At 36.9% G+C, this 13,994-nt stretch overlaps 1 non-coding gene across 1 annotated transcript; it reads right to left on the bottom strand.

Moving 5' to 3' along the window:
- Window positions 1-13,699: 13,699 nt before the first annotated feature.
- Window positions 13,700-13,806, bottom strand: LOC121070276. The gene has a single exon (XR_005819982.1). It is a non-coding gene; the product is annotated as a U6 spliceosomal RNA (small nuclear RNA).
- Between the last annotated feature and the right edge of the window lie 188 nt (window positions 13,807-13,994).

The following is a 13,994-nucleotide window of genomic DNA, read 5'->3' as shown; positions in this document are numbered from 1 at the left end:
AAATAAGAAATAAGGAAATAAGGAATATAAATCTATTTTGATTCAGAGCTCTCGAAATGTTTAATTCTGTATAATTTCAATATGCCACTTTAAAATCTTTAGGATATAATATATTATATATCATTAAGATGAAGTTGGCAAAAGCTAGTTGAAATAAAATGAAGATAAATACATCTAATCAAAATAGCAGTGACTATGGCTATTATTTAAACTTTACTTTTTTATATACTTTATAATTTAAATTGCATGTTTTAACTATATTTATAATATTTCATTTTAAATGTGTTAGGTTATGTGATAAAAAACTAATCACAGGTAACCCAGCAATGATCACGGGAACAAGACAGGCAGAGGAGCTCTGGTGACCTGAGCACTGAAAATGAAGCTCACAGAACTGACTTCTCTAAAGCCCATCAGAGGAGATACTGTTTGGGATGTTTATAAAGGACATTAAATAAGATTTAGCCTATATGATCATGAGGCATATACAGTTTATTTCTTCTTCTCTTGTTATGAAACATTTAAAAAACAATGGAGTCATAAAAAACCTGAACCTTAACTATCTATTGGCTTCAACAGTTTGAGTCTGAATAAATATAGAGGGGAGAAGAGGAAGTTAAATGACATATTTAAAGACAGGGAGATGTCCATTTATATATTGAAAATGCTTTGGACAGAAGAAAATAAATTATGTCAATATAAACTATTAAATATAATAAAAGATGCTGCAAAACAACTTACATTTTAAAGGAGAAATAGATATGAATATTCATGTCTTTACTCCTCTACAACTCTCTTGAAGTCATTCATCTACCAGTGGGCACCTCCCTTTGGTACTCCAGAGCACCACTGCAGACTTAGGCAGCAACAAAGATTCCCACTAGATGGTAGTGCCACCACTAATTGTCGACCCTTCTCCTTCACATTTCTTTTTACTTACTTTGACATGTATGCCTTCCAGGATATGACTAAACACATTATTTTTTAACCAATTATAACCTTACAAAACTTACTACTAAAATTTAACAAATACTGAAATTTCCATCCTGTGGGAAAGTATTTTACTAGCACCTCATTTAGGGCTAAATAGATCCTAAAATAAAATCTGGGAACATTTGCATGACTGAAAAGCACTAGGTACTTTAGAAATCATGACAGTAAATAAATATATGCAAATATAATCTTTCACTTTCAGTCAAATCAAAACTACACTTTCCTGCAATGGCCTGAGAGTTGTCACGTAGGAATTTGGCATTCTGTTCTTTGGAAATGTCTTCACTCCTTGGCTAAATTTTACTGTTCGAGACTCACCATGCTGCCTTATCAAGAAAAAATGATTCACTGTAATTTAGAAAAAAAGTAATCCAAAAAACTCATAAGAAAAAATGGTTCAAGCCATAATTTTCAAGAGACACTTTGCCATAAGAAGGTGGCATTGTTTATTATGGTTTGAAACAGAATATTATTCTCAGTTCTGTAAATGGAAGTATCTCAGTTCACATCCAGCTGGTTCCAGACACAATGAATTAGTTTTACTTTCCAAGCAATCAGAGTATCAGCTCTTTTAAGTACACAAAACAATGTTTTCTGTTATGGAATCATTTCAAGATACAGTCTCCGCATGCTCTAGTGGCTATCAGTTATAAGTTAGGTACTTTGGCTTGTTTTAATTTTTTTGTTTGTTTGTTTGTTTGTTTTCCATTTCCATTATACTACCATATATATATAATAATATATAATATATATAATATGCAATACCATATTTTTATTTTTTTTTCAAACAATCCATATTATTCTGTAATGTCATACGATCATATTAATCTCCACATACTACAGAAGCTTTCAATAACTCTAGGTTACTGCTTCTAGATTTTCTGATGCTTGATAACGTGGAAGCTGAGGAAGTCAGAAGTAACAGCAACAAGCTAGGAGATAATACCAAGAATAAAACCAAATCAAATTAAATGTATTGTGTCCAAGCCTTGGGCACAGTGGAAAGACCCTAAGCCAAATAAAATTCCATTCACAAGTAACCATACACTAATTATTTCTTTTGGGAGGAAAATTATGTACATGCAAGCTGTTATGTCTATGAGCAGATGTTTTCTTCCATGGGAGAGACTTCAAGGATAGAATTCTCTTTTTTGTGGCTGTAGCTATTGCAGATCCCCAAAATGTAATTATGGGAAACTATCCTGCCAATTTCTGCTTTAAATAATGCAGTCTGACTTATGCATGTTTTCTGACTGGCATGAGTCTGACTCGTGCATTTATTATTTCGCAGGGGTCAGTACTGGGACTGGCACTGTTTAACATTTTTGTCAGTGACATGGAGAGTGAAACTGAGTGTACCCTCAGCAAGTTTGCCAATGACACCAAGCTGTGTGGTGCAGTTGACATGACACGCTGGAGGGAATAAAACGAGTCCTGAGGAAGGCCACAAAGATGATCAGTGGGCTGGAGCACCTCTCCTATGAAGACAGGCTGAGGGAGTTGAGGTTGTTCAGCCTGGAGAAGAGAAGGCTCTAGGGACACCTTATAGCAGCCTCCCAGTACCTAAAAGGGGCCTACAGGAAAGCTGTGGAGGGACTCTTTGTCAGGAAGTGTAGTGAGAGGACAAGGGGGCTTTATACTAAAAGGGGGTAGGCTTATATTAGATATAAGGAAGAAATTCTTTACTCTGAGGATGGTGAGGCACTGGCACAGGTTGCCCAGAGAAACTGCGGATGCCCCATCCCTAGAAGTGTTTAAGGCCAGGCTGGATGGGGTTTGAGACCCCTGATCTAGTGGGAGGAGTCCCTGTCTATGTCAGGGGGATTGGAATTAGGTGATCCTTAAGATCTCTTCCAACCCAAGCCATACTATAATTCTGTGATATTTCCAGGTTACAACACAGGTAGTAAAACCATGCACAAGGTGAATTCTCAGCTGTTCATTTAAGACAGCTTCATAGGGCTTTTGGCGTATGAAGGAACATAAGCATGGCCAGGAGGAGATGCACTACTTGTAGATCTTTGCTAAAATATCTGCAGTCTGTAGCTTGTGAAACATTTTGGCTCCCCTGAAACACTGAGAAATGTGGAGAGTTCTCTGCAGCTGAGCAGTGCACTCTGCTCAGTTTCTTTTTCTGAGAATAGAAAAAACTAGCATTAATGAAGCTTGCTTTTTTTTTTTTTTTTTTTTTTTTTTTCTGATTCCTCTTGTCTTGCTGTGATTTATATTGTCAGAGGGTGCCACATATGGTGGACTTCAGGACCCAGGTGGACCCCTCTCGTCCCAGCTTCAGAGATGAGGCTGTCGTGCCTCCATGTCCCCAGGTCCAGGCAGTAGCAAGGCTGAGGATGTATCCCTGATAGCATGCACACACGCACAAACACACACACACTGCTAGCACAGCTGGCCACATGTTATAGACTCATTAACTGATTAGAAGCCACACCGTGAGGAGAATAATCAGCTGGATCTTTGGGCCTTTCATTTTGACCATAGGTTATGACAACTGTACTAAAGGAATGAAGAACACCACACCAAAATTAGACTATTGCCACAAGGTTTATGTGCAAATGAAACAGATCACATCTGTCATTAGAACACTGAATATTCTTCTCTTTTATATCCTATTTGTGATACTTTTATGGATAGGTCCAAAGAAATGTATGGCCATTTTCTACTGTACTCAAAATACACAGCTAAGAGAATGATCCATTAGGGCTACTCATATGGGCCTACAGATTAATCTGTCATCTCACTTATTTGAAGAAAAATAAACATGCAACTAGATTGCATGTTTCTGAAGAATAAGGATGGCAGGGAAAGTTTGAAAAAGAAAAAGATGACCACAAGAACATATTCCTGCAGCTTGCAAGTGAAGGGTACAAACATAGAAAATGGGTTTGTAAACTTTAATGGTCTTACAGCATTACTGGACAAGAGGAGAAGAGAAGGCAGAGCAGTGGGCCGGGCTGGTTTATAGACAGGGTGGCAGATGTACCTTCAATAAAAGTTAAGCCTATGGAAGAAAAGACTGACAGCTTCTTTAAGGTCTTAAAGCACTGTGACATGTTGTAATATTCTGCATGTATTCTGCATTTACTAAAATGCCTTACTTTTAGCACAGAAATGTGACAAGTATATCATATGACTTAAAACATATTTGCAGATTGTGTATGTATTTTAGAATCGAAGATGATTTACGACTTGGAGAGATGTCTAAATTTTGAACTATGATTCTTTATTCCCTCCTTAATTCCCCAATAATCCTTGAGGTCTATAAATTCAAATAATGCCTTAGTTTCCATTGGCATTTAACAGTCCATTTGTGAGAATGACCCTAATATTTCAGGCCTGTCTCTGTGGGGCAGCTGTTTGCCTGTACGGTACCTAAACCCAATCCACATCTGCACATTAAATGGGGCAATGCTTCTCTTCCAAAGGACAGTAGAACCAATAGAGGCAGAATAGAATACAGCTTGCATGGAAGAGAAAGGATTTATTTTAAACTACTGGCATCGCAGTGACTACAGTTCTCACAGCACCAGAGGCTTCAGTTTTCACCTTTCTCTGGGGTGATGTGAATTCAAATCTCTTGCCTTCTCTCTGAACTATGACAACCATGATGCCATTTGGAAGTAGACTCATCCTGTTGAAGCCAAGTAATTGTGAAGAAAAGTCACCTGGGTGAGAAGAAAAACTGGTATGTGTCTCTGTAGTTTAGTAGTTACAGCAGTCTCCTGGAGTGTGATATTTAACACAATGAAAGGAGCTCAAACCACACCTGCTCTAGCATGGTACAAGTTTTTCTACAGCTTTTTCTGTCCTTTGAATATGTCCTGAAAGGAAAGAGTGACAGTTGTTTCATTTTTCAGAGAAAAATCATAGGCCTTTGTCTTACAAAGAGGTTTCTGCACTGACAGCCCTGCAAGAAAGTACACACCTTGTTGAAATAATTCACGCTAGTTCTACTACGCAAAGTCAAATAAATTTATCTCAGTATTTCCATCTCTAGGTGCTCAATAACTACCTTGTCAAATATTTAACTTTCTTTAGCACCATGCTGAGGGTCTTGATCCTTAACTCAGTAGGACACAGTTTTTTCTCCATTAAATGTCAAAGAATATTTCTGTCTTGCAATCACTCTTATTTGTAAACAAGGAAAAATAATAGGCAAATATGACAGACATTTACCTAACTTGCTGACTATAAATAGTACAGTAATTTATACTGAATAGCACGGAAGTATAACTCGCTGAAGAGAAATAGTCTGTGTCTTCTTAATGTTTTTGTTTATTTTATTATTTTTTTCTTGCAAAGGAATTTTTCTTTCATATACAGCCAGGGATGTGGAGGGTATGTTCTTGTATGAAATGGAAGATTTTTACAGTGAATATTACTTATTTTCTATATTTCAATATTTTTAATGGAAAAAAAATTACAAGTTTGAAATCTTTAGCATCTGAAGTTTTACTAAGTTTAAGATTAGATAAAGTACTTATATATAAACCCATCTTTTGCTTAAAGATAGGAAAGTGAATCCCCCACACCCTTCCCAGATATATCCAAAGATTTTTACTTATCATTGACATTAGGGTAGGTTCCAATAACAGTTTTCCAGATGGCTGTCATTTTAAAGTGCAACAAAAACACAGATCCTTGAAGCTACTAACAGCCTCCATAATTATTATTTTAAGTCTTCTGTGAGAACATTATAAACATTTAAAGTGGATACTCAAAGGGGGTTCTGAGTGACCTTGGGGAATCTTCAGTAGCTTTCTGACTTGTGATGGCTTATGCAAATATTTATTAACAGCTCTCTCTTATTGTCATACAGAATCTATGCTCTTCTCCTTTCCTATCATAGAGTACTGGAGCTCTGGGAAAATAATGTGTAATACAGTACTGTAAAATTTCATTATTTTATGAAGGTCTTAAAATACTTTGTGTTTTGTATTGCTTGTTGCTTTGTTTCTGGAAATGTTAAATATGGTAAAATGTGTTCAAGTTAAAAATATTTTTAGCCTGATGAATCAGCCAAAAAGGTGGAAAATTATTCCATTTTCAGGAAAAAGGATGGAAAACGTGATCTAAAGTATTTCTAAGCACCACAAAACAAAAAAAGTGAAAGAAAACTCACAGTTTACAATTTCGTCAATAATTCATGCATTGCTGCAGGTTTCCTTAATTTTGAATAGTTATTTCATGATTTCTGAGCATTTTGAGGTAGAAATACTAAGGATTTATAAGATACAGTGTATCAACAGTAAATATTTTAATATTTATTTTGAATATATTATTTTGAATATTCCAACCTCCCTGCCCATGGGGAGGTTGGAATATTCAACCATGCCAGGGGGTTGGAATTAGAAAATCTTTAGGGTCCCTTCCAACCCAAACCATCCTATGATTCTACAATCCTATGATTTGTTTGTTTCCAAACAAAAAATGCAAATTAACAAGTAAGATCCTAGAAATTCAAAGGTTAAGTCTGATTAATTTTGCATTTCTCCTCATACTTATTCAACCTCGAGGATTTTCCATGTCTTCAGACTGCGAGTAACTTGAAAAGCTGTGAAAGAAAGATGATGTTACTTGCACAGTTTTCACCCCCCTTGCTGATATCAAGAATCGAGGAAGGACTATCACCATGAAATATCATAGAATAATAGAATCATTAAGGTTGGAAAAGACCTTCAAGATCATCTGGTCCAACCATACCCCTACCACCAATATCACCCACTAAATATAACTGACTACCTCAATATTGAGTCAGGTTTGTAGTTGGGGAGTGTCAAAGTTGGTCATTCCCCTTTATGTGGAAATAATGTCAAGAATATTTTAATAGTTGGCAGTGTTGACTACAATATTTAAAGAGAAGTGTGAGAAGAGGGAGAAAAAAGGAGATTTAAGAAACAGAAACACTGAGAGGGGAAGTAGTGAGATGGAATAACAGAGATAAATGCAGAGTATACACACAGTCTATTTGATGGTACCTCATTCCACATCTGAATTCAGAAAGGAGGCTACTAAGGACCTCATCTCCTCCAGTTGAGTCTAATAAAATGTTAGCAGACATTCTTTCCTTCATCTTCACAAGGTGAGCATTTAAGCGTAGAGCAGGTTGATAAAAGAGATCCATAGTGATTGAGAGAAAAGGTATATTGGCCTATGCAAGAACATTATTTGTCTATGCCTCTTGCCAGCACTTTATTTAAAGAAAAGAAAACTAAATTTCCTCTGGTATATCACTAGAGAGTCAGTTAAACAATCTCAAATGTCCTTAAATGCTAATTGGCAGAGCTGCTTGGAAGTGAGCTTGGTTGTTTTAATTGCATCATGCGTCTTCTAAGCTCATTTCTCTGAGCATGGGATAAATTTTTTGTAGCTGATCTGCACTTTGTTTTGTTGGTAGTGTGTGTGTATTAAAAATCCAATTCTGTACCTACATTCCACATGTTTATATATCCATAGCTGCTCTTTATTTAATAACATCCCTGACATTTAAGGAGGAAATTATTCTTAAAAAAAAAAAAGAGAGAGAGAGAATGCTCTAAATTCACAATGTATGCCTGGAAAAATTATGTGGCATTTTAAGTAGAGAGGAATACTTAACTAATTATGAAACTCTTGGGAATGTTCAGCCAATGAAATCCAGTGATTGACTGCATGTTGCTAACCTCCTAGATTTAAATAGACATTGACTGACTGCAAAAGTGGTCATAGCAACAGATTTTTCAATGTGGAGTGGAGAAGGAGGACATAGAGAAACTCTGCACCTGGAATACATTTATACAAGCACAGACAGACACAGTGATATACATACAAACACAAATGTGCTTTCCAAAAACCATATAATATCTTTACAACCTGTTAAGAGCTTTGCACCTGGCAGTACTGGGAGTCTACACAATCAAGATATAAAAATAAGAATACAACTGTTTGGTTTTGCTGCATTATCTCATACCTTGACTTTGTTCTGCTCAGCAAACAATCTTTAAATCAATTGTAGATTAATCATCAAATTACATAACCAAAATTGTATGAGAGCAGGTTAATATAGTTTGTACGTATTTTTATTTATATATATATATATATATATAAATGAAATCTGAACTTGTAAAGAGAAAATTACTTCTGATTTACTTTTACTCCACGTTTTCTTTAATCAGAAGGGCTTGGGTTGTAAAAAGTCACATGCCAACCCATAACCCACACAGTGATATTTTAAATGCTCAGTACCACAGCAACACGATGCGCTCATCACTGATGAGTTCCTGAGGTAAATTGATTTTGAAGGCTTCATTTATGAGCCAAAATATATAAAAAAATAAAATAAAAAATGTTACGGTGACAGTTTGGAACCAAGCAGTCCCATTTTGAGTGTGTATACCAATAAATGATAATTAACATACGTACATACCACCCTGTGAAAGAAAAATATATTGATTCAAAAACCAAAATACTTGAGCAGATGACATAGTAGTGGAACCAGGTTCATGTTACCAGAATAATCCTACGGGAAACTTTTATGCCACGTGTACTTAGGGTACTTCCATAGTCTCCTTTAGCATCTGAATAGCTTAGTGTTGTTATGATTCTTGTGATAATAATATTAAAAATAATAATCAACAATAACACCATTGTACCCCTAGTGATCTAAGAGTATGGAAAAATGAATTGGCCAAAGATGCAGTAAGCATGGCAAGAAAAAGAAAACTTTTCCCATTACAGTTATGCTCTTGAAAAGTTGGACTATTTTTCCTCTGAACTGTTGCTGTGATACATGGATGCAAAATTATTACAAGAATGTAGAGTCTTAACCTGCTCACCGAACACATTTTTCTTTAGTTGGGTGCTCATAGCAATCTTTAAAAATGCTGCAGTGAATCCTCAGTTCTCCTCATAGAAGAGCTGTCTCACCTCATCAAGATGAAGAAAAAAACTGTATTGAATATATGCCTAGAATATTTGTGTTTTCAGCCAAAAAATGCATGGTAATGCACACTAAACTTTGATCCTATGAAAGCAAATCACTCACTGATTTAATTTGTTTTCAAAACAAACATACAAGTCTACTGATCTTTTCAGAATATGGAAAAGCTGGATCTAGTTTTGAATTAAAAATTTCCTAATAATGGACTGATTAAAAACACTGCCAATCAATTCTTGTGACTTTGAAATTTCTTTGCTAGAGCAATTCATTAATTTAATACGTACAATGGCTCACAAGCTTGGCAGACCAGAAGATACATGCACGTATGTTTTTCTTTTATCTTCCCTATAAAGTATTTATAGATAGTGTGAGAACATGATAGGAGAAAAAAAGAAACAAAAAACATAACCTGTGAATCTCTCTGTAGAGTTTTCTTAGTAGTTATTCAGTATTGATAAGAACAGTTAACTGCTGGTGTTGTGGCATTCCCATATGATGACAATTACAGTGGTATTCTTATCATATTCATAGCCTGAGAAAGATACTTCCCCTCAAATCCTGTGAATCAGTCTATCACAGAGTTCATTTACCCAGAGACAGAGTGCAGAAATTCCCCCAGAGGGAAAATGTCTGCTGAGTAAAAAGGTGTCACTTCTCACACTGGTTGCTTTAATGATTCTAATAAACTTTGAGACTGTAGCTAGTCACATAATGTTTATAAATATACATATATGTATAACACTACAATATATAGCATATATAATATATAGAATTACAATATAGTGTACATATATAATAAAGTTTAAATATTTTTTACTAATAACTAGTGCTAGAAGATTCATTTTGCTTTACACATTTTTAGTATACATTCTTATATATTTTATATCTGAAGCCACCCTAGTGTGATCTGTAAAATCTTCAGCAGTGAATTCTTATTAGTTAAGATTTAAAAAGTTTTTGGAAATGTGCCTACAAATCTGAGAACAATTTTAAGTCCTTAGCTCACAAAGGAGGAGCTTGCAAACTCTAATGGCATTACCAACAATAATCTCTAGTCCCCTTGGCATTCAGACCAATAGCTTCCGGGGTTTTCTCAGAGAGCCTATACACAGTGCTCCCGTGCAATAGTTGAAAGTATCTCTTACTCCTTGTACAGGTCCTATTCTTTTACAGGCAAATTCCAAATCAACTGTCTTGGAATCGTCTGCACTATTACTTTCAACACAGTTTAACCTTTTTTCCTTCACTGGTAGTGCTGGAAGGAAGCTCTGACACTGTCAGTCATTGTATCATGCTTAGGGAATGAGAGCAGCGTGGTGGTGCTTAGCTGCCCCTCACTGTGAAACCACTCCAGCCACTCCAGCCATACTGAGAACAACCCCTGCAGTGCTACGTACCCAGCAGTGCAACTGGACCATTCAGCCACAAAGGACAATACGGGGTGCAGTACTGGGTGTACAGTCTCAGTAACAAGCCAAAGCACTTATTCCAGTTAAACTCTTTCAGGCACTCCAATGTAACAATAACTTACTACTATTAGCAAACGTCATTACATCATTTATGAAGCAAGGCATGTGTATACATAGTAATATAAAGCACTAATCTGTGGTGGTATGATGATCTATATCTGATCAAATTCATACCAAACTTGACATAAAAAGGTCTCAATCCAAACTCCATCTAAGCACTTGTTTGTTGTAGATCCAAAAATAATCTAGACATAGTCAAAGTATATAATTAGTTTCCTGGTCTGGATGTTATAGAAACTGCAGTACAATTCCAAATATAACCAACCATACTTTATTCAAAACAAACTAAAAATCCCTCAGATTTTATCCCTAGATTTTAAATATTATTTTCACATTTTTAGAAAAATTATAACATATTCAGAACTCAGAGATGAGTAGTAGATAAAGCTTTTGTAAATTTCAAACAGATTAGGTATACATGAACCTAAACACTGATGCCTGTTTATTTTTCCTTTAAGAGATCAATTTAGAGATAAGAGTTAATAATAACTTCAATAATAATAACAGTAATAACAACTTTTAAAGAACTAATCAGCATCAGTTAAAGTTGATGGAAAGAAATGCTTATGTCCGAAGCTGCCAGAACACAGCTAATCTTTTAGTACAGAGAGGGATTTCTCCATTCTCACCTTTTAAATGGGATAGATGCCTTAACCCATGTATTCCAAGGCTCAGGCTCAATGAGGTGAGGCAGCAGCAGGCACGGCCCCTGCCCAGCTGCAAAACCAAGCTGCAGTCAGCTCAGGTGGAGGTAAGCGCTGCTAAGCACCGAGGCCCTGCGCTGCCAGGTCTACGCAAAGCCTGCTGCCATCTTCTGTCAATGGCAAACATTGTGTTTAATGGGCTATGGAAGGCACAGCTTGAGCATTTACAAGACCCACGTGGGGAGATGTTAAATATGTTAAGGGCTAAGATGTTTTTATGATCACTTTTTAGGGAAATCCTATGAGAAGAATAGATTCAAACAGCTCATGGTTTTGCTTACAGCTACTTTCACAAAAGTGCAAACATCACTCTTCTGATTTACCTATGGCTCAGTCTCATACAACTTGTCTTCAAAAACACTTTTCTAGAGATGCTCAAAGAAAAGCCCAAGACCTGAGGTACTAAGGTAGCATTACTCTGCAAATTCAAACAGAATAATCAAGTAGCAATGTATAGATTTTCATGGTTCTCCACATAATTGCATTATGCGTGGTGCCTTGTGACATATGCAGGCTTGGCAGAGCACACATTGTCTAGTCACTTTTCAGCAATGAAACTACATACACGAAGTGTCACTTATGATTCAAGTGGTTCATAATGTACCAGTGCTTCAAGCAGATGAAATAATCACACATTATCAAAGTCAGCTATCAAGAAATCACGGTATTGTCTCGTTTTTTGCTGGATTGAGGTGACGGCAACTAATTGATTTATTAACCAATGTAAGTCAATGGTTTATTCTTTTTTCCAGAGCAGCTGCCACCTGAAATTCCCTTTAAAAAGCAAATATAACAAAGGCTCGGTGAACTTCTGGTGTGGTTTTTTTTGTTTGTTTTGTTTTGTTTTTTGAGATTGTTGTATTTTTGGAACAGCATATGCATTTACTTAAATGAAATCTCAGTCTCTGGCCTCCCTCCAGGTTCTTAGGCATATCATAAATTTAGAAATGACAATTAAAGCATTTCATGATTTTAACTAATAATTTTTCTAAATGCAAAAGCATTAAAAGCAAATAAAAATAGAGATCTACCAAAATCTACCAAAGCAGAGTGATAGAAACTGCTTTTTAGTCCTCAGGTTAGTTCGCATACAAAGCCTGTAGTCTCTTTCAAAGCCTGCAAAAACAAAAACAAAAATTCTTTCCATTCAATTCAGGAGGATGAAAATACAACTAGGCTTTTCTGATTTCTAGAAGTATTGCAAGTTCTTAATTCTGGAAAGTACCTACTTCTAAGCCCTTATCATCTGATTTTGTTGATGATAACCAGAAATATTACCACCAACATTTCAGAACTTTATAATAAAAGACTAATACATTAAAAGTCTACCTAAACCCTCTACCTAAATCAAATATGCACATGCCATCTCTGCATGTCCACAAGTTGCTCCCTGTAAGTGAAAATATCACCCAAAGGATTAATATATTTTTTAGTAAAAAAAGAGAATTCCTTGGATTATTGTTACTAATAATTCTTTTGTCTAAACTCTCAGATTAAACCTTGTCTATTAGCAGATAAAAGATGCAGCAGATATTTGCTGAGTATATTTCCTTAAGCTACCTGCATGTTTTTAGAAAAAAATCACCAGTAAAGCTAGAGTTTGTGGGCAGCACAAGACAGGATGAAAGAAATGACAGTGAACCTAATGTTCAGGGTACACAGCATGGGGCAACTGCAGCCAGGAACCAGGCAGCACAAGAATTTGCTTGCTGACTGTAACTGCTCTAATACATTTTGTATACATTACTACACAAATAGGTATAGGCATCCCACAAATTTCTAGGGGCAATTCTAGACACAGGCTGGACACAACAACCCAGGAGGTGCTTTGCTGGATCTGCCACATGCAATCTAGAATAAACTGGTCAGATGTGCACTAACTGATGGAGGTATTTGCTGCAGTGACCAGGAAGCAGCAGAAGTTCACAGAATCACACAGAATCACAGAATCATCTAGGTTGGAAGAGACCTCCAAGATCACCGAGTCCAACCTCTGACCTAACACTAACAAGTCCTCCACTAAACCATATCACTAAGCTCTATATCTAAACGTCTCTTAAAGACATCCAGGGATGGTGACTCAACCACTTCCCTGGGCAGCCTATTCCAATCCCTAACAACCCTTTCCATAAAGAAGTTCTTCCTAATATCCAACCTAAACCTCCCCTGGCGCAACTTTAGCCCATTCCCCCTCGTCCTGTCACCAGGCACGTGGGAGAATAGACTAATCCCCACCTCCTACAGCCTCCTTTAAGGCAGCTGTAGAGTGCGATAAGGTCGCCCCTGAGCCTCCTCTTCTCCAGGCTGAACAACCCCAGCTCCCTCAGCCGCTCCTCGTAAGACTTGTTCTCCAGACCCCTCACCAGCTTTGTTGCCCTTCTTTGGACTCTCTCGAGCACCTCCATGTCCTTCTTGTAGCAAGGGGCCCAAAACTGAAAAAAATGGGCACCCGCATCCCTGTGTGGGCTCGAACAACCAGCCTTTCACTTAACAGCTGAACGCGGTGACCAATCGCGCCACAGAGACATGTGACATCCCTCAAAAATATGGAACACTTCACGAATTTGCGTGTCATCCTTGCTCAGGGGCCATGCTAATCTTCTCTGTATTGTTCAAATTTTAGTATATGTGCTGCTGAAGCGAGCACAAGGGAGGTAGGTGAGCAGCAAGACATCAGGCTCAGGATGGCAGATTTCAGCATGCTCAGGGAAGTGGTAGGCAGGATCCCATGGGATGGTGCCTGGCAGGAGAAAGGGGTCCAGGACGGCTAGTTGTTCTTCTAGGACAGCCTTCACAAAGCACTCTTTAACAGTACATTCCAACGTGCAAGAAGCT

The sequence above is a fragment of the Cygnus olor genome, chromosome 4 (assembly GCF_009769625.2).
Source record: "Cygnus olor isolate bCygOlo1 chromosome 4, bCygOlo1.pri.v2, whole genome shotgun sequence".
NCBI classification, from domain to species: Eukaryota; Metazoa; Chordata; class Aves; order Anseriformes; family Anatidae; genus Cygnus; species Cygnus olor.
The sequence above is the reverse complement of the archived record's forward strand: the minus strand, read 5'-3'. Positions and strand labels throughout refer to the sequence as shown.